The 19,982-nt window shown below is 41.1% G+C and overlaps 1 protein-coding gene across 1 annotated transcript in view; it reads left to right on the top strand.

Annotated features, from left to right (window-relative positions):
- Positions 1-19,982, top strand: part of ATP8A2 (ATPase phospholipid transporting 8A2) — a 330,956-nt gene that overhangs the window by 238,066 nt on the left and 72,908 nt on the right.

Below are 19,982 nucleotides of genomic sequence, written 5' to 3'. Positions count from 1 at the left end.
CTGCTGATCATGTTTGTTTTTATTATTATGCTCAGTGGTCTCCAGCACTTGATGTGGTTTGGGAACTTTTTCTGCAGTTTTGGACAGTTGCTCTGAACAGACAAATTAGACTAATGAAGTATGCATATATTTTTAAGCATCTGTTGAAGGAGTGGGTATGTTGTTTTTATGATCCACACATGGCTTTCAGAAATTAATTTGTCATTTTTCACGTCCGTGCTGTTGTCCTATATCATACACAAGAAGATTAAAAAATTAAGATCAATAAAATCAATATTTTAAACACCTTCTGAATGTGAAATCAGTAGATTGAACAGAATGTGTTAATTTTATGGAAGTTTATCGCCCAAAACATGCCACTTTACCTATTGGTAAATCTACAGTGAATCTATCCTAAATATTTCTTAAAGATATACCAGGTTGGTTTCTCATTTGAAAGTATTTCATGAAGACTTTAAAGCAAGACTGTATTTGCAGCTGTGCCCAGTAGTTTTGACACTCCTTCTTTAGAGCCTTATGAGAATAGGGTTAAGCTGTGGGCATAAAAATGTGTTTTGGCTTTGGAATTGGTAGCATGCAGCAAGAAGGTCAACTGGCCTTGAAATTTCTTTGAATTCTTCGCATGCTCACCTTCACTTTGGTATTTTATACCTCTCCTGTAGAACTGTGGCTCCTGGGCTAGAGTATTAAATGAGGAGCAATAAGAAAGCAGCTCATTACCTGTATGTTCTACAGGCAGCGGGCATGGTGTTTCAGCCCTTGTTCTTTGAGCGTTGCAAGGTAACCTGGGCGCTAGCCATGCGCTCTGGCCAAAGTCTGTTTAGAGACTGGGTAACCTGAACAAGTTTAAACACTACTCAGTAGCTTAAACTGAAATAAAGCACATACACAAGACATTTATGCTTCTGTGTAATTGGCAAATTATCTGGATACGTTGATTTAGGGTGGGGGGATAACCGTGCCCAGGAACACAGAAACAAGCTCCTTCACTCGAGATAGAATTATAGATCTAGAGTAATGGACTGTGCTTCAAAAATTATATCTTTATCCACAATTTTGAGTACAAGATTGTTCAATATCCTTCAAAATTTCCCCTAAACCACTTTTTCTTATATTTAGAAGCAGCAAAGCCTTGTTGCATGTTCGTGGGAAGATGTTTGGAAGATATCCTAGTCAATGTTTTCTTAATTAGAAACAGCTGGCTTTAAAATTCGGAAAAGCAGCTACTGTATTGTACCAGAGGCAGTGTATTAATGTTCATGTCTACAAAAGAGCCATGTTGATGAGTTAGGAAAAACTAAGACCATATGAGTTGCCATATTGCATCAGACCACTTCTGCCACATTTTGCGTTAGAAACTTGGGAGAAACAAAGAGCTCTGCAATGCGGGTTTATGTCATGTGTGACAGGGTTTATGTACATCCCTATTTAAAACAAACAACCCCCCCCCCCCCCCAAAAAAAAAACCCAACAAACTGTTTCTTTGAAATAGTGTAACTGGAGAGTAGCTAACCAGTTTTTATGCATCTTGCTAAGCTCTCAGCCTCTGACATGTTTTGAGAATAAACTTTGTAGGCCAACAGTGTGCTATATGAATGATGGGTAGAATGGGCTTGGAGGGCTTCATGGTCAAGAAATTTGGGTCTGGCTCTGCATGGATTCACTGCATAACACTCTTCTGTTTTTGTTGTGTGTAAGGACCAGCCACGCCTGGATTCACCAGGCGCTGCGAAGGCTTTGTGCAAGCGTAGAGCAATATCGTGGTCCTACCCAGAGCTTACTGCCCGGCCTGTGTAGCATTACAAGGATGGGGAGAGAGAACATGAAAGTGGAGGGCTCAATATGCTGCAGTTTCCATAATCTCTAGGAGACGAAGAAGGAAAGGTGGTAGGGCAATGTGTATGAGAGAATTTCAAAAGAGCATTTAAAGCTCACAGCAATGAAGTCATGGCTCCTTTAGAAAATAACTTGAGCAGCAGATGGGATCTATTCCAGAGGGCAGGAGGTGACTGTGATTTGGAATCAATGGTTTTATAGCTAGCTCTGGTCACACCTAAGTCACCTCTTATTTTCTGATGGATGCAGGAGAACCCAGCTAGCAGATATATAAGGTTTTGTTGAGAAGCTGTTTTCCCCTTCGTTCTTTGGGGACAGGAGAGACGTTACGTTTTTATTTAAATTTACTTGTTTTTAAGGGTGTGTTTATTTTTTCTGAATCTGTGTTCCTCGCAACCCCCAGGCTTGATCATTCTTTCCTGTGCTGGTTGAATTGCATTTTTGTGAGGGACAAACCTAGCAATATTACATGGGAAAATATTTCCAGATCAATTTGCAATACACCTTTATTCCCTTTCCTCCCTACAGTATATATTTCATGAGCTCATTCTTTTTCCTAGTAGTATTATGTCAAAACTTGATCCAAAAAGCCCTAAGGAGTGGAAATGATCTCTATTATATTGTTCTAACACTAACATGGGTGCACAGGCTTGTACAGAGTTGTATTTTCTTTAGAGTAGTATGTGGTTCAATAGGGTTGGGAGGAAACATGGAGAGAGAACAACAGAGGGGTAGTCTGGAACATAACACCTTAAAATACAAAGGACCCTCACTCATGATTAGATGTGCGACCATTATTCTCTGTAGTATAAAAACAATTGATGGCAGCCCTGAGGAGCTTGCTGCTGCCACATGAGAATTTTTTTCCATCACTAAGAATTTCAATTTCTTTCTAAGCATCTTGCAACAAGCACAGTTCCAGAAGTATCTCCCTTTTCCACTAGGTAGTTATCACTGAGGATAATTTGCTGCTTACTGTAGAATGCAGCAGGTCAATGCAGAGAAAGCTGGAGCAGGATTTGTAGTTGTTCAGGGACAGTATTGTTCTCACACATGTGCGCGCGCGCACACACACACACACACGGCAGATAAACATAAATTTTTTTTCATCTGTAGCATGTAGTGCTTTTTTGGAGGGTGCTGGAGGGGAGGATTCAGTACAGTGGCTGAACTGTAAAATAAATGTTAGAATTAACCCCAAATGGATTTTTTATTTTCAACAAAGTGGAATGTTCATTGTGTTGAACAGCACTTTTTGTTTCTGCAAAGGTCACTTCTTACCACTATGTCCCTGTTCAACAGCTGGGAGCTGCCAAATCATCTCAAAGAAATGGACCTAGAATACCACAATAACCAGACTTATTTCCTTCACTTCATTCTCTAAAGTAATGGAATAATATGTGTTGAAATCTTGTGTTCAGAGCATTTCTGGGTTGCAGAAGGCTCCTAGGAAAGAACAGGATGAATATTGGCTCCACCTGTAGTAGATCCCTAAGCTGCATGCAGCTGTGAGCTGGGGCAAGTCTTGTTTGGGGAGAGGGCATGGGGTATAGGGGATAGACTGAAGAACGGTTGGCTTCCCAAGTTTCCACTACACGTTCAGTTCATTGTTTGCCATTGCACAGATGTGCAAATCGTGCATGCAAGGGACCAGAAGAGAGGATGATAATGTGGCTAGTAGCTTAAGACCACGTGTAATCTTAGACTGTACAAAAAGTGACTCATCTTTGCAAGAACTTCTTTGGAGTAGTATTTTGAGTAAGCGTCTGTTCTAGTAGAAAGGGTTTCATTTTGGTGTTGCTTTTATTAGTCCTGTAGTTTCTGTATCGATGTAAACTGTTGTTTGATATGTTTTATCTAATATTATATACACATACAGCAGGACAGCTGATGACTGACACTTTCTCACATGTGGAAGAAATATTCTTGTTACAGGGTTCTGAGTGTATTTGTAATAGAGATGTACCAAAAAGGATATTTTTAGGCTTCTGCCTTGCCCATAATTTCAAAGAAACATGCAAATTAACCACTTGTAACTTTTCTTGAACAGAAGCTGCATTCAGGGAAGGTCTTTCCAAATTCAAGTGAAGTTTCTCCACTCTACTGATGTAGAAGTTAGAGGAAATGATGGTGAATTTCTTTGATAGTGTTATACAATTGATTTTCATTGTGCTGGTATAAAATTGCATGCCAATAAAAAAAGAGAGTAAGAAATCAAAAAAGGAAGGAGGGAGAAGTGGGCACATGAAGTAACAAGATATGCATCTGTTGGGGTGGGGGAGGAGGGGACAAAAAAAGGCTCTGTCAAACTATTTCCCTTATGTGCTTATGAAAAGTGCTATTGTGGTTGGGGGCTGGGCAAAACCCTGTTGAAGCTGAAGGGTCTAACCACTGCCATTCATTCAGAATACACGTGAAGAACGACTGGACCACTGACATCTCCACACAAACCAAAAGATGTGCGAAAAGCTGGAACAGCAGTTCAGCCACAAAATCCAAAATGTTTTCCAAGGGTCCAGTGACCACATCTAGGGGCAAGAGTATTATTTGATTGTAACTGCATGTCTAATGGAGGAAGTATTACTGAAGAACAGTGGAAAGTTGGGTACAGCCAGAGAGGGGACTGAGAGAGAACTTTAAAGCTTAATTACTGGCTTGGTCTGAGTTGGGACTTGGGGAAAGAAGCGTGTTCTGATCTTTTGATATTTGTAGTGTGTGTGTGTGGGGGGAATCAAGGGTTTATGCTGTTTTTTTCCATAAGGAAGCAGAATTGTTTTAAAACCCTATATAGTCTGCATCAGCTTCTCCTAACCCAAGCTGCTTGCAAGGACTCAAATTTAGCCAAATGCTGAGTGTCATGGGCGAGGCAGAGTAAATAACAACCCGTAGTGGATCTGGATACCGGGATTGTTTCAGAACCTGAGAGATTATAGCTCTTACCCTACTTGATTCCCACTCCCAGCTGGCAACCCCAGCGTTACATTCCCTAGGTCTCAACCTCCTTTCCCTGCAGGTAGGTCACTGCTGGCCCAGGAAGGCTGGCAGAAAGTTGAGTCAATTCCTGCTGTGCTGTTGCTTGCAGTTACCAGCCTTGGGTGTTACCGGTCAAGGTCCCTGGGAACCCTCTGACATTTGTCTCCATGTGTCTCGCTGTTCTCCCGGATCTTTCCCTATTTTCTGGATCTTTCCTCCAGCTAGGATCTTCACCTTCTTTCCAAGTCCCTCTTTCCAAGACCATTACTTCTTTTGGGGGAGCCTTCTTTTCTGGCTCTACCACTTCTTTATAGAACCCCCCAAGCCCACTCTAAATAGCCTGTGTGCAGAAGCACAAAGCACAATCAGCCTCCTTATTGTTGGTACTGTCTCATGTCTCTCTATTAATTGGAGAATTCAGGACATGCCCTTTCTGTTTAGTCCAGATGATATCAAAGTTTGCAACCAGCCTGTGCCACTTGCAGCTAGCAAGTAGCAGGCTTCTGCTTTGAGAGTTCAAAAGTTCAAATTTGGACATTTGTGTGCACACGCACACACCCCTAATTATCTGCTGCCTGTTAGGATTCACTATTAAAGCTGTTTTTTCACCTGCAACATTGGGGTAAAAAGCAGTATTGTATATTTTAGCTTATGGTGTTGCATACGTTGAAGAAAAGATTTAACATCCACCTCAAAAGCAGTCCTACATGCTCCAACTGGAATGAGTTTTTCAGGAGAGGCTCCAGGGATGATCTTTGAACTCACATCCCAGACTACCTGCATGTTCTGTCATTGTGGTAAGTAGCTGTTTCTCTCACAATCATTTCTACTGATTTTATTAGGGCTAGTTGAATAGTTGCTATTTGTGGGGTTTGCTACCTCAGGCCCATAGAATTTCTTGTGGTTTCAGCCACAGTCCTGGAATGTATTCTCACTGAAATACTGTTAAGGATCTTGATGGTCTTGTGTAGGGAAAGAAAAACCCTCTTCCAAAATCAGCCTGAATGGATACATATAGGTTTGTGGGACTTGTGGGAACATCACAAGAGAACACTCTTCCCAGAAAGTCAAATTGCCATGTGCTAAGCAATCTGTTTTTCTGTGGATCTAGGGGTTCAAAGTGATGCTGAAGTATTCTTGTCCATAATGCTTGTAGCCTGCAAAGTGTTGAGGCAGCAAATGTGTTTATAGATTTAGTTTCTCTTTTCCTATGCTTTTTTCTATTCTAGTAGAATTATACAGCTTCTCTTCCAAGGCTTTCAAGCCTTGTGTGATATACACATGCATATAATGTGATAATAGATGGGAAAATGGGTGACTTCACTAGGCACATGGGTGTGACTGGCGAAATATTTTTGTGTTCTATCTTTGATATAACATGTGGGAAATCCTGCACTGGTCTGTTTGGTGGGATAAAAAGGCTTTGTATCTGTAACCAGTCCCTACAGACTCCTCAGGGCTTGTTAACGTTGGGAATCTGTGGGCTGTGGATGCAGAGTTTTGGATTTCTTTTAGAGGGCAGAAATGGACTGGGGGACTATGTGGAAAAGACTTGCCAAGTATGCAGTGTGTGAGCTAGAACCTTAAACAACTTCCGCAGATGTGTCGTAGTGTCAGTTGCTCTCATATCTGTTGTATCAGAGCTTTTTCTGAGGTATGGTCTTTTGTAACTATCAAATTGGAAGCTCGTTGCTAAAGTAGGAAACATGGATTAAAACCAGCAAGTAAGTTCAAGCTAACCTTCTTGGATACTCATTAAGGGAGTCCTGGGCTTTCCCTGAAGTAGGCTGTAAGCAGAGATGTACAGATTTACCAGCTCAAACGGGATCTGCAGTGCATTTGCAATTAGTTTTTACACCCGAATTTCTTTAGATACTGCTTTAAGAAAGACTGCAAGAGCAGTTGTGTGAGAGAAAGAAATGTCAAGAGGGGCAAAGAGAAACAAGAGCTGTGGAGGACATTGCCTGAGTTAAATTATGCTCATTAATTCAATTTGAGGCAGGAATGTGTGTAAATAAACCCTGGCAGCTGCAGCAGCTCTCATTTCTGCAGGGCTTTGGCAGGAATGCAGGGGCCAATGGACATGAAATCCTGGCTCTCTTTTGAGAAATTGCAGGCAGACAGCTCTGCAGCCAGGAGAAAGAACAATCAAAGATTTACTGAAAAGACGTAATCACTTTAAGCAGACTTGAAGAGTGTGTGGAGTTTCAGACATGCAGATTTGGAGGTAAAATTAGTGCAGACAAAAACTAAGTCATTGAAATCCATGAGGCTTACCTAATTCTGCTGGGTTAACGGCATTATTCACGTTCCAGTTGTCCAGCCTCGACACAGAGTACCAGAATTGTAGCTGTACAATTCAATATCTTCAGAGTAAACTGAGTCTGTGTTTTCACAAGTAGTTGTTTGTAGGTGGTAGATACCTCTTCATACTGTGTACGTTAAGTCAAATATATTGACTGTATGAAGTGAATCGTTTAGTGTCCTGGGGAGTTTAGTCTTTGGTCCTCTTCTAGGTGCTGGATCCATACACGTGCCTGTAGGAGCATTCCCATCACTTCTTGTGGTCCTAGAATTTTGCCCTGTCAGAAATATTCAGAGGACTGTGATCTCAATGGGTATCACAGAGTTGAAGACAGGGAAAAGGGGGGCAGTTTTGCAACAATTAATAAGTGATCACAATTAATAAGTGATTCTCAGATCAGGGGATTTTCAGTTGTATTCTTTTGGTAGTAGCTGTTTAAGACTGATTTGGACTTGAGCTTGATGTATTGGCTTTAGTCAAAGAAGAAATAAAGAGTCAACAAGGCCTGAGCAAAAAAAGAATTCTTATTTTTTCTGGCTTTAATCTATAATTTTAAATAACAATATCACATTGAGCTAAAGCAGTTTGAATTGTAAAGGCTGTCAGATTAGCATTGCAAGAACAGAATTTGAGGTAACTATTAATTGGTTATAAATTACAGAACACTTGAAAGCTGGTAGTTACTTTACTGGTCCATGGAAAAGCAAGATTTTTTTTTTTTTTCTCAAGCAAAACCAAAGTTCAGTGCAAGTCCCGAGTTCTACAGATTCTTTGATTTTTATCACCATTCTGTTGTCTTCAATCAAATATTTGCATACATAAAATTTTCTTAAAAGTGTATGTTTGCAAGGTAGCCTGAGTGAAAACATTATCTAGCAAGGTTGAAACTACAGAACAAAAGCTGCAAATGGAAGAACTTGACGTTATCAGTAGTAATAAGGCTTAGCATTTGGATGTTCAGTGAGATTTGGGCCATCATCTTTGTATTGCATGTTATATAAAATAGTGCATAAAAAAGTGCATATGTATTCAATCATTTCTTTTTATGTAGCAATGCAAATCAATTGTATTTCCAAACTTTAGAGTAGGTTTCCTAAATAACACTTTGAAATGTGTACTCTGACTTTTCCACTGCCTTTTTCTGGTTTTGCTGGGTGTAGTACAGGTACCTATGTATGGCTGCTGATAAACCAGGCAGTGCTCAGTGAATTTCACAAACAAATAGAATATTTGCTCAAATTCTGAAATGACAGCTAACTTGTTAAAATAGCTATCTCTCAGAAACAGAAGCACAGTTGCATTAAATACATTGACTGACTTATATCATAAGTCCTTATTGCTCTGTGAAAGGAGAATTCATGAACAGACCTGAGATTTTGTGCCATTGAAGCCAGAGTACTGATGAGCATCTAGAAATGTAGGCCATAGAAACTGGGACCTGGAGAAAAGGCACCCCACCAGTCAAACAGGGGTAGTCTGATTCATGCATAACACTTGCATTCATTTTTTTGACAGTGGTATAAAAACAGCAGCATACAGAAGTTTAGTAGTTATTCAGGCAGTTTAATGACAAGCTTGTCATAAATCTGTTTCTTTTAGGATGGAAACTATCTGCCTGAGAAGTGGGCCAAAACTCAGGTCAAACTGCTTCGAGTTCTAGTATGTTGTTTCATGCTTCCCTTTTCTGAAGTTATTGTTTGCATCTGGTATCACTTTTTGGTTCTTTCAAGCCAGCTCACTCTCGACACTGTTAGCTTCTAACATCATCTGATGGGAGATTTAGCAGTAGAAGAGCAGCAAGATCTACACACACCTGCTGTCCTTCAGTAGCTGCCTCTGGGTCAGTAGCCTCTGGCTGGCTTTACCATTCTCGGGGAAACTTGAATTTTAATCATTTGCTCTTGTCAAGACCAGCATAAGGAGCGTGCTTTCCTCAGTCTCAGTGCAGTGAGTCTGAATACGTGTGTACAAGTCCTCTGGAAGGCTCTGCTTGCTGTTAGCTTTTTGGCTGGAGTAAAATTAGCTAGGAATTTTAGTCTGCCTTTTGTGGCCTTCCCTCTTGATATACAGAGAAGCATTCGGTATTTAAAATCTGCACACAGCTCTCACTAGCATGGGTGCTTCCCTTCCAGCTTCAGTACCAGCTGCTGCCCAGATCTGTGCACCCACCGCCCTGGCATATATCCCCTGCTGTGTACACTTGGCTGTATTTCTTCCGATTCACCACTGCTGTTGCGCACATACATTTCTTATATGCTCACATAGGCACGCAGGGCTTTGAAGCACAATTTCTGCTAATGCACACACATCTTCTTGTAGATGCTCTTATAAATATGTCTTGGATTTACCCCATTTTCCCTCTGGCTGCACAGGCAGCTGAGGAGCAGCTTTTGCAGCTTTGAGTTTGACTCCTTTTCTCTAAAGCCGTCTCCTTGTAGGGCCCCTGAGCTGTGCAGGGCTGGCAGTTACAGTCCTGCTTTCTGCTTATTCTCCATGCATGCTGCACCTGTTAAATTAACAGCCTAAATGAAGGTCCCATCCAGTGCAAGCAGCTTCGTTGCCCCAGACCGTGTAGCGCATATTCCAGTAGGGCTTCAAAAGACTAGAGAGGACTTCAGGGAGAAATTCTGCAAGCAGAACAGCAGTCACAGTGGGGGATTGAAGGGCGTTTTCCAAAGTGCCCTTAATTAGTGTTGCTACAGCCAAGGAGTCTTCCTGTAGCACAGGTACAACTTTGAGTGCCAGCGCTGCAGGGAAGGCCCTGAAGAATCATTTCAGCCAGCTCTTTGCTTTATACTCGATTCCTTCCATTTTCCTTTTTCTTCCGAAGGGACTCAACTAGGACAAGAGTCATGGCCTCACTGAAAGGGAATTTTATTACAGCAGAATACATTAGTGAGTTAGAGGCATCTCTCCCTGCTTAGCTACTGCTGGCCATTTGTGTAATCTATTAAACAGTTTGGAAAGTTTTAAACATCTTTGCCAGAACTCAGCAAAAAAGGAAGAAAAAAAAAAAGAAAGAAAAGTCTTAGTGCTGTCTTAAACTGAGAAAAAACCAATCTGATATTTTAAGATGTGGCTGCCTTGCTGTGCTGGGGCCATGACACAGTGGCTTGCAGAGCCATTTGCTGGCCACAGCTGCCCTCTCCTCTTAGGGCTTCGCATTCCAAAGCCCTGACCAAACTCCCAGGGTCGGTCTGTTTGGGTGGGGGGTTGTCTCTTACTAAATTCAGCTTCCAGAGAAGTTTCCTCCATGCATTTTTTTTTTTCCCAAATGTGAAACTTCTTCCTTCCAATATATCCTGGCCAGCATATCAAATTAAGTGATTTTTAGCCTTGGGCCAGCAGTAGGCTTGAAATATGTCTTACGATCATAAAGCAAGAAGCTGGACTTTATAGCAATGGAGAAGGAAGAGGTTCCCAGATTTTCATCTTACGCATGTGCCAGTATATGCTTCCTACCACACAGTATTATCAGGTATGCTGTTTGAAACATCTGGTAGAGAAGTTTTTAACCAAACTAATCTTATTTCATTGAGAATGATTTTCCTATCTGCCAGGGAAGGTGGATGCTATTGTTATTAGGAGCCTGAGAGTGGAAGACTCAGAGGATGGGGAATGTTAGTATGTTAAAGTAATTCTTGCTGTGATTTTTATAGACTAATAGCTTGTGACCTTTCTCTGCCTCTCATTGGAAAGCTGGAAATTTCCTCCACTTTGGTAATCTAAATCTCCCTTTGTTGCATCTTCATGATGAAGAGATCCCAAATAGTCATCACCTTCCCTTAGTCTTGCTGTGGGCTTGAGCAGAGTCCTCTCTAGGGCCAGGATGGGTTTGAATGCATGGATTTAACTGCCTTTGTATACATGCTTTGCAGTATGGTATCTAATATGATTGAGTGGTGTCCTTCAGACAATATTCTGCACTGCTGTATAATTTCTTCCATGACCTGGGTATGTGTGTCATGTTTGATAGTGCTTCTTACTGTACTTTGTGCAAGATGAGAGATCCTTTGAAATCTCATATATATGGGAAAAAAAATACACAGTAACCATTCATATGCATCAAATATGACAAACTGAATACTAGATGACAGAATAATAGTAAAAATGTGGTCATTTAAACCCACCTAAATTAGCTTTCTGGCCAACTGCATCACTCCCTGAAATCAAAGAAATGATGCAGTACAGAGCTGCCATCTGAATTATTAAAATGTGTTCCTTAGAGAAAAAAATAAGTTCATATGTAAGCCTAACTCGATAAAGATTTATTGGATTTTCTGATAGTAGGAACTGAGTAAATAGACAAGAATGGGGAAAAAATTACAAGGCGCTGTATACCAATGATCAGGTGGTTACAAAGAAACCCTTGTGATGGATAACATTTCTTGATTTGTATGTAATGTTTTTATGACAGTACTGAAATACTATACTTCAGCTGTATGATACTCTTCCTATAGAGGAACTTCACCAGTGCTAGTTCAAGGTCATTGTTTATTTCCCTAGCTTTGCCATTTCCTAGGCAACATGAACTACTGCTCCAATTCCCAGTTTCTTCCCCATTTATCTGTTACCTGTCAGTGTTGATTTCCACATATCCCCTTCTGCTTTGTGCAAGATCTTTAAGGGAAGAGGGATCAAGATGAGATGTAGCTCACTGTCTTCACCTCTGCCATCAGCAGCATTCATGATTGTTTTCTTCTGCGTCTTCCACCAGCCCCCTCAAAACACATCCTTTGCTGCCTCCCAAACTCCCTTGCATCCATTGATGTTCCTTTATTCATTAAGCTTTTGGTTTCCTCTGATATCTCTCAAACCAAAGTGGTTTCCCCACCTGCCTCACAAAATACTCCCCCGTATCCTTTTTTTTCCTGTTGTTTCTTTAGTCATTGTAATGTTGATAACCCTTTGTACAATTTCCACTCCTCCTCTTCAACCAAGAGTATCTTCAGTCCAGTTCTGTCCTCTTCTTATCAGAGTTTCTGGCACCTTCTTGACCAGTTCTCAAGGCCCAGCTTTTTCTTTTTCATCTGTTTTTTTTGACAATGTTGGTAACATCCCTTTTGCAGAAGCCATCTCTTGTCCCAGGCTATTTCCATTATCATATTAGTGTCTTGCCATCTCCCCTCTGAGAGAGAAATCTGATCATACACAGCAAGATGTTGTTACCTTTTAATTATACAAGCCATAATGAGAGAAAGTGAAGCAGGTCCTGACCAGGATGCCCAAGCAGAGCAGGGGATGGAACAGAAGCCTCCTAACAACTGTTGGCTTTGACCCTTTTTAGGTGGTATTTGTGTTTTGTTCTGTCTGGAAAGTACATGGCAAATGCTGCTGTGATACAGATAACTAGTTGTACTAGTATTGTATGGTTACAGATACCCTGCAGCACTGTGTTAACACTGTCCAGTTACTCAGTCTGATTTGGGAGAAGCAGTGCAATGAGTTTTAATGGAAATATTATTTCTGTGTGCTCACTTTTATACAGTAAATGCTAGATAGTTCTTCAGGCAAATGTGTAGTTTCCAAAATAGAGTAGTGTGCAAAATAGATGTGCAATTGTGACATCTTATTAATCTTCACCAGTATTTTAGTAGAAAGATATGTGTATGTGTAAAACTTTGTGGAGTGGAAAAGTACATCAAAAGGGTTAAGAATCCATAGAAGAGATTAAGGATCAAATACCTCCAAAAGGAAGAGGGAACTCAAGACTGAATAATGCTGTGAGCTTTCTTGGAACAGAGTGCTGCCAGCTGCTGTTATAATCCTATCACTTTCAACAGACACACAGTGGATCTGGGACAATCATGTCTCCAAGTTCAATATTAAATGAGCTACTTTTGAAGCTGGCATGCAGGGTTATGTCATCCTCTTGATGAAGTGGCCTGTAGTGTGCATCCTTACACATCTGTAACCACTCAGGAATGCCCCTATAGTTTTCCAAACTGTTACAAACCACAGGATGAACAAGAGTAGAAAAAGAATAGGGGAGGGGAACACTGGAGGTTTTATAATGAATAAGCTTCCTGTCCAGAAGACAGTAAATAACTTTGGAGGAGATTTCTGCTCTGACTAAGCACTTTGCCTTTTTTTAAGAAGCTAATCCCTTTAATACCATTTCGCTGGATCTCCCTTTGCATAGCTTGTCCCCACCAGGCATCTGGACTTAGGCTGCTTACAGACAGCATGCAAAACTCAGCACAACAGCAGTTGATGCAGTTGATCATGGTACTTACAAGACTATGTTAAAGTTTTTTCACAGTTTTCTAGGGCTAAGCTGGGATGTAAGTAGTGACAGACGTAGGTGCACGTAAAGGGTGTTTACATCCCCACCCAAAGAGCTGACTCTTTCTTTTTGAAAATCCCTTCTCCCTCTCCTCATCTTCCCTTCTCCCTGTCCCTGTGATTATCTGCATCTTTCAGCCTGCATTCCTCTGTTCAGGGGAAATCAGGAAACAGGGTGCCCTTTCCTAGCTTGTTTGAATTCTCATAGCCAATCTAAGAAGGGTAGAACAGAGGCCAGACCATGATTCAGGCATGCACGCCCCACTTCAGCAGCTGAATTTCCATGGGGATTTCCATGGCTCCACCGCTTAGTGCAGCAAAGCCTAATTTGGGAATCACCAGTGTGGGGTAAAGAATTTAAGACCAACTTCATATTTTACTTTAAAACGGTCAGAACCTGTCTCGTTGACGCTGCCCTTGTGAATGTTTTGGGTCAGACTAAAAGAATAACTAGCCCAGTATCCTTTTTCCAAGAAGAGTCAATAACAAATTGTTTTCTTGATGGTGAATCCTTTAATCCAGGGTGACACTAAGGGACTGCGTTGGGAACTGCTAGAAGCTTGAGACACTTTGACAGAGCTGTGAAAGGGGATCTGGCACTCGCACCAGCTCCCTGGCCTGTGAGGGCCAAGTCTCCCAGCCTTGCTTCTGAAGTGTTTCTTGCCCTGACAAACTATTCTCTTCCCTCTGCAGCACAGGTCACAGAAACAACTTGATGGTTTGACTGGAGCTATGCTGGATCTCCCCATGCACAGGCTGGACTCCTGCATGCCAAAATTTTTCTCATATCTACTTGCCCTCAGTCGGGAGCAAGGATATACTGCAGCACCCAGCTGCCCCTGTCCACTCTAAATAAATTCCCAACTTGACCACACCTATTCTCTTTAAAAATAGCAGAATGGAAGGGGTTAGTTTTAAAGGGGGATTCTGGGCATTATTCCCTGACAAAACATAGGGTTTTAATTCAGACATGTAAATGCATCTTAGAGTTAACAAGCATTTTCATATGACCTTGCGTCTGCTGCTAAAAGCTGTGTTCTTTCTGTGCTAATTATCTCCTTCCTTGATTACTCTGAACTCCCATGTTTTGATATCCCTAATTTCCAAATCATATCCTTTCAGTCTTTCCAAGCTTCAGCAGCTAAAATTCTCTTTCTAGCCCATTAATCAGCCCCTGTATCTTTTCAAGTCCCTCCTCAAGCTTCTCCTCACATGCTGTTTCTAGTCCAGTGTTGCCCACTCTTGCCAATTTATTACGAGCGATGTGAGCCTGGCCTTTGCTCAGGAGGCTGTAGGAAGAGGGAAAATTGCAGTATGCTCCTTTTACTATAGTATGCTTTGGAAATCAAGACAATCTCCCTATTTGATGTACTATAGCATGAGGGAAATTGCTCTGTGCCTTAGGCAAGGATCCAGTATTTTTCCAGTTCTTGCACTGTTGGACAGGAATACATGCAACTCTCTCAACCTTTACTATTATTTGATGTTACTTTGGGCAGATAACCCGTTTTACATATAAGATGACTGAGAACTTTTAAGGGTCACTTTAAGCCAAGCTGGGGATATAATCTGTTTGTATGATAGAGAAAAAAAATGTTGTTCTTAGTCATACTGCCTAATGAAAACAAACAGCCTAGTGCGGGCTAACTAAGCCTACAGTATAATGTCGTAATGCTTTGCATTAGCCCGTAGTGGCTACATCACATAAAATAGTTTAAAATGAGTGCTACTCTAGTATCTGTGCTAATATAGAAGCCCGCTTTCATCTCTGGTATCCTAAATCAAGTGGTATCATACCTGGTTATACTACCTGGTAATGGTAGTATAGAATACTCCCCTGTACACACTGAGCTAATAAATGTTAGTGTGCCTAAGACTTGAGGTTGAGCAATTGAAAACATGGAGAAAGATACTTAACACTTCCTGGTGTCTTGATTTAGCTCTTTCATAATGCTGATGAAGCTTTCTCATCTGCTGAACCTCTAAGGGCAGGCCTGTGTAGAGTTAGTGTGCTAGGTCCTATTTCTAGTTTCTGTTTCTTAAGCTGCTTCTGTATTGCACAAGGTGAAAAGTTCTTCAAAGCACAGGCTGTTCAGTGTCATCCTGCTGGCAGTCCTGGCTTTGGTTAGGTCTTCTCCTAAGCAGTTCTGCAGCAGGGCACAGCAGCTTGTTGTAGATAATAAATTTTGTCTTTGTTGTTTGTGCTTTCCATGTGAGAGCCCAAAATGAGAACACAAATTTTACTTAACATTTTTACTTTATCTTTGAACCAACCTATGATTTTGTAACTGATCTTTCAGTAATGCTACCCTTTATTGCTTCTCACCACCAGGGTTGTAAATATTCTGTATTTACTTTGATAGATTGTGAAGTTGAATAGTTGGTGCCCTCCCTAACCTGTCTGGGGCATAACTTTGAATTAAGAATAATTTAGTAAGAAGGAAAGGGCAGAATATATGCTATAAGCTGAATCGACCTCTCCTTTCTTTCAAGATGGTTGTAATAAAAAAGCAGTTTGCAGGCCTTGCATGGCTGAAAAAAATTTTGGTGGCTGCATGTGCCCATCTGTATAAGATGACTTCTTACATTGTTTGTAGAAGCTTGTCTTTGGCAAATGCTGCACTAAATACTTGTTTGGAATAAAAACAGGAGCCAAGACACAGGCTTGTGATGCTCCATTCCTGCTGTATTGAGGGGAAATGAGATTTTGTAAATAGGTTTTAAAAAAAACCAAACTAGTTACATTACTGATTCCTTTCTTTAATGATACTGCCATAGAGTTTTCAGAGTTTGCCAACTCTTCAGATAATACAGGGAGCTGTATTTTGATCGTGTTACCTTAGCACAAATTCAAACACATTTTAATGAAATACCACCATGAGGGTGGATTTCTACCTTTATTGTCTTTATTCCTACAATGTGTTGCAATTTCAGTGTATGCAGGCATCAGGTAAGGTCCTCTTTTGCTCAGTATAGTTCTGCCTTGACTCAAATTATACTGTTTGTTTTTAAGTCTTTGGTCTCTTCTCTTTTTCTAGGTCTTTTGTCATAGTCAAATGTTGGGTGTGAATTTGTGTGAGGCAGTTGAAAGTCTGTCTGATTGTAACTGAAATGGTGTTGATCCAGTGACAATTTTAATTTAGAAAGAAACAACTTTGTCAGTAATCAGGAGTCAACTCCCCTGAAGTCAAAACAAGGTGAGACCTGATATTTTATTTGCAGGAAGAAAAGACTAGTGCATGTTCCCACCATATTGTCAATTGTTTTAAATGTTTTTAAGACAAATCATCTGCACTTCAAACAGCTTGTTAAATTTTATTTTCAGATAAGAGTATTGTGGGAGTCAGAGGCAATTGCAACAGAGATGTATCCTATAGTGCAGACTGTGCGTTAGATGTTTTGAGACTGTCATGGCCTGAAACACAATTTTTATGGCAGAATTACAAAAGAGGTTGATGGTGATAGAGGGTATCCTCATGCTATCATGTCTTGTGTTCACTGTCAGTCAACAGACTGTGGGATTCCTTTTCCTGTCTTTTAAATAAGATTTTATACCTTTTCTTAAATTTACCATTAAAAATATTACACTTGGTCTTGAGTGAGCAAATAATGGACTTGAGAGAATGTAGGAAGACTTCTCCTTTTTCTTAGCCCAAATCATCATTTTGCAAAGGCCAGCAAAAGCTCCCAGCAGCACTGGCTTTGTGAAGGTACTGAGTTAGAGCAGGGTAGGAAAACACCCAGCACAGGCCAGCAGTTGGCCAAAGGCAGAAAGACAGTAGACTGTCCTCCTGTAAAGGTTACTGGAGCTATTACTTCAGCTGAACAGGGACTGTGGCAGATATCAAATCAGAGCCAGGCCTGTGCTGCTGTATAATTTCCCCTGGGGTCAAAATGCAGGTTTGTACCTGGGTCATTTTCTCATGCAGGTTATGTGTCCAACACATTAATCTACCCTGTAGCTTTTCCTTTTCAGGGCACCTACAGGAGCTCTTGGAACATCTCTTCTCTATCTGTCTTCTTAGTTCAGTGAAATTTGTGGGAACTTAAACTACTTCTGAGACTTTGGATCTTCTGCCAAACTTGTGTGAATTTAGCCAATATATTCCCAAGTTTAGGAAGAGGCAGACAGAACACAGCAGGATTACTTAATCCTCATCCTTAACACAGAGGCTGAAAAGATGCTTCTGTTACTTATTTGGCACAAAATTCTGCAGTTATGATGTGGAGCTCTGATGATAGGGTAGTCCAAGAGTCACTTTGTCATACCAGGACAGTATGATGTATGGTGAGGTGTCTGCCAGAACAGCGCTGCATCTCTGAAAATGAATCATCATCCATTCCCTGCTAGAACATGCCGTTGACTTCAGCATGCCTTGTTGTTACTGTTTTCATCATTTGCTGAGACTGGGATCTGCAAAGGACATAATTAGCCAACTCCTGCAAATCTCAGTTCTTTACGCTGTTGTTTGAAAGTCTTTGGGTGGGTTTAGAAGCGCAGTTGCATTGGGGGTATCTGCCTGGAGGGGTTCTTGGCCTCTCATGTCTGGGTCCTCCTGTCAGTCGTCATATCATTCACAGATAAGTATGTGCTTGCGGCAGGGAGTTAGACCAAGCTCCGAAGCCCTCCAATGAGGGATGCTTGCTGCCTGAGCATGGGTCCACACTATTTCGAGGACTCTGGAAAGGCTGAATGTGCTACAGCCGCGACTTCTGGAAGGTGCATTAAGTTTGTGAGCACCATCCTGAGCCTGAGTAGAAGCTTAAAGCAAGGCCAGCAGCCCACAGTGTGGGAGAAGAACATGTAGGTCACCAAGTTTAACAAACCTATGGGAACTGCTGAGCCTATTCTGCCTCTACAGTCTAGACACTGCCATGACCTCTAAATGGGGAATGTTCTTGAAAGTCACAGAGTGTCTTTGAAAGTGATACTGTGTTTTTACAGTTCAGCAGAGTAGTCCCACCTATTCCCTTTCATCTTTCACCCCGTTGAGGTGCTGCTCAGGTGGAGGTGTTCACTTCTCTGTATTGCAGAGTAAGGGTGGCTTAACAGAACTGTTACTGATTCTGCTAATAGTGCCCCAAGTCAGGGAACTGCTGTGTTCTCTGATAGTTGTAACAGCAGTACAGTACAGACAAGAGCATTTAATACTTGCAAGGAAAAACATCTCTGGAGCATTTAAGTAAGAAAGATCTTACTCCAATAGCACCAGGATCATTTTGCTTGAGCAAAACGCTTTCTGTTCAACTCTGTATAGGGCCATATATCTTTTTGTTAATTATGGGCATTTATCATAAAATCTTGAATCCCGTCTTGCAATTCATGATTTTAATGCAATGTTCTCATTGGCAATTGTTAGATATAGTGATTTAATTGCACTGTTTCTTCAGGAGGCTTTGTTCTAGCTATAGCTATCCTTTTGAGCTATATTTAATTCTGAGATAGTATGCATTAGTTTTGAAGATCTTTTCAGAAAGAAACCTTGTGTGCTTAGTTTTATCATTCTTTGAAAAACCTGAGAATATTTTCAAATGTACTTAAAAAGTGATAATGTTTCTGCTTCAAAAATTAAAACTCTCAGGGCCCTCATTTCTGCTGGATGCTACTGCAGGCAAGATATAATTAAAGTCATCTCTGAAGATTCTTGTTAAAAAAAATTCTCTGTATAAATGCAAAGAACTCAGAATGAAAGGATTTAACTGGTTTATTGTAGAAGGACACAGGCCTATTGAGTGCAAAGCAGCTAATCCTTTCAGCTCTGTACCCTGTGTTTCATGTAACTCCCTAGAAACTTCATATCATCTAATATGGATCTCCCTCTGGAATAGAGAGGAGGGGAACAGAAGAAGGCGGAAGGTGAGGGGTGAGGAAAGCAGGTGAGTGTCTTTGCCATCACAAGCAGGTTTTTGCACAGCTCGTTTCCTGAACCCTCCCTCAGGAGTGGTTTCAAATAAAAGGTGTGGGTTTTTTATCTGTGAAATAAACAATGCAGCTCAATGCCATTGGCTTACAGTGCGCTATGATGCAGAGAATTCTCTTCCAAATAGCTTGCTCATTGCATAGTATTGACTGTAGTTTATAACAAGCCTTCACTCAGTGTCCTGTCTAACTGTATTTTCACCTGGCAGCATCATGTCCTGGACATGGGCTGTACAGCTTTTCTCTTTCGTTTCCTGGGTTGCTGTGTTTAGGCTCTCAGCCAAAACAGCAGAGTCTCAGTGCCTTGTGGACTTGGTCCTGCAAGTTGTCTGGAGCTGTGGGATTTCAGGCCTTTATGCAGAGCCGAGCAATTCCAAAGTGACACGATGAAAGATGAGCACGTGTCTTCTGGGGGTGGTTCTGCACTGCTGTGGTCCCTGGATTTGTGTAGTTATGGGTGGTACAGCCTCAACTCAGTTTTTCCACTTTGTCATTCTTAATGTTTGTCTGTTGATCCAGAGAGATATAGTGGGAGTGTTGACATCCAGCTAGCTGGCACATTGACATTAAATACAGTTGTGTAGGCCTTCAGCAGTAAAGCTAATTGTATCCGTAAATGTGCTTGCCCTAAGAGGGACAGATGCTTCTATTGTAAGAGATTTT

The sequence above is a fragment of the Apteryx mantelli genome, chromosome 1 (assembly GCF_036417845.1).
Source record: "Apteryx mantelli isolate bAptMan1 chromosome 1, bAptMan1.hap1, whole genome shotgun sequence".
NCBI classification, from domain to species: domain Eukaryota; kingdom Metazoa; phylum Chordata; class Aves; order Apterygiformes; family Apterygidae; genus Apteryx; species Apteryx mantelli.
The sequence above is the reverse complement of the archived record's forward strand: the minus strand, read 5'-3'. Positions and strand labels throughout refer to the sequence as shown.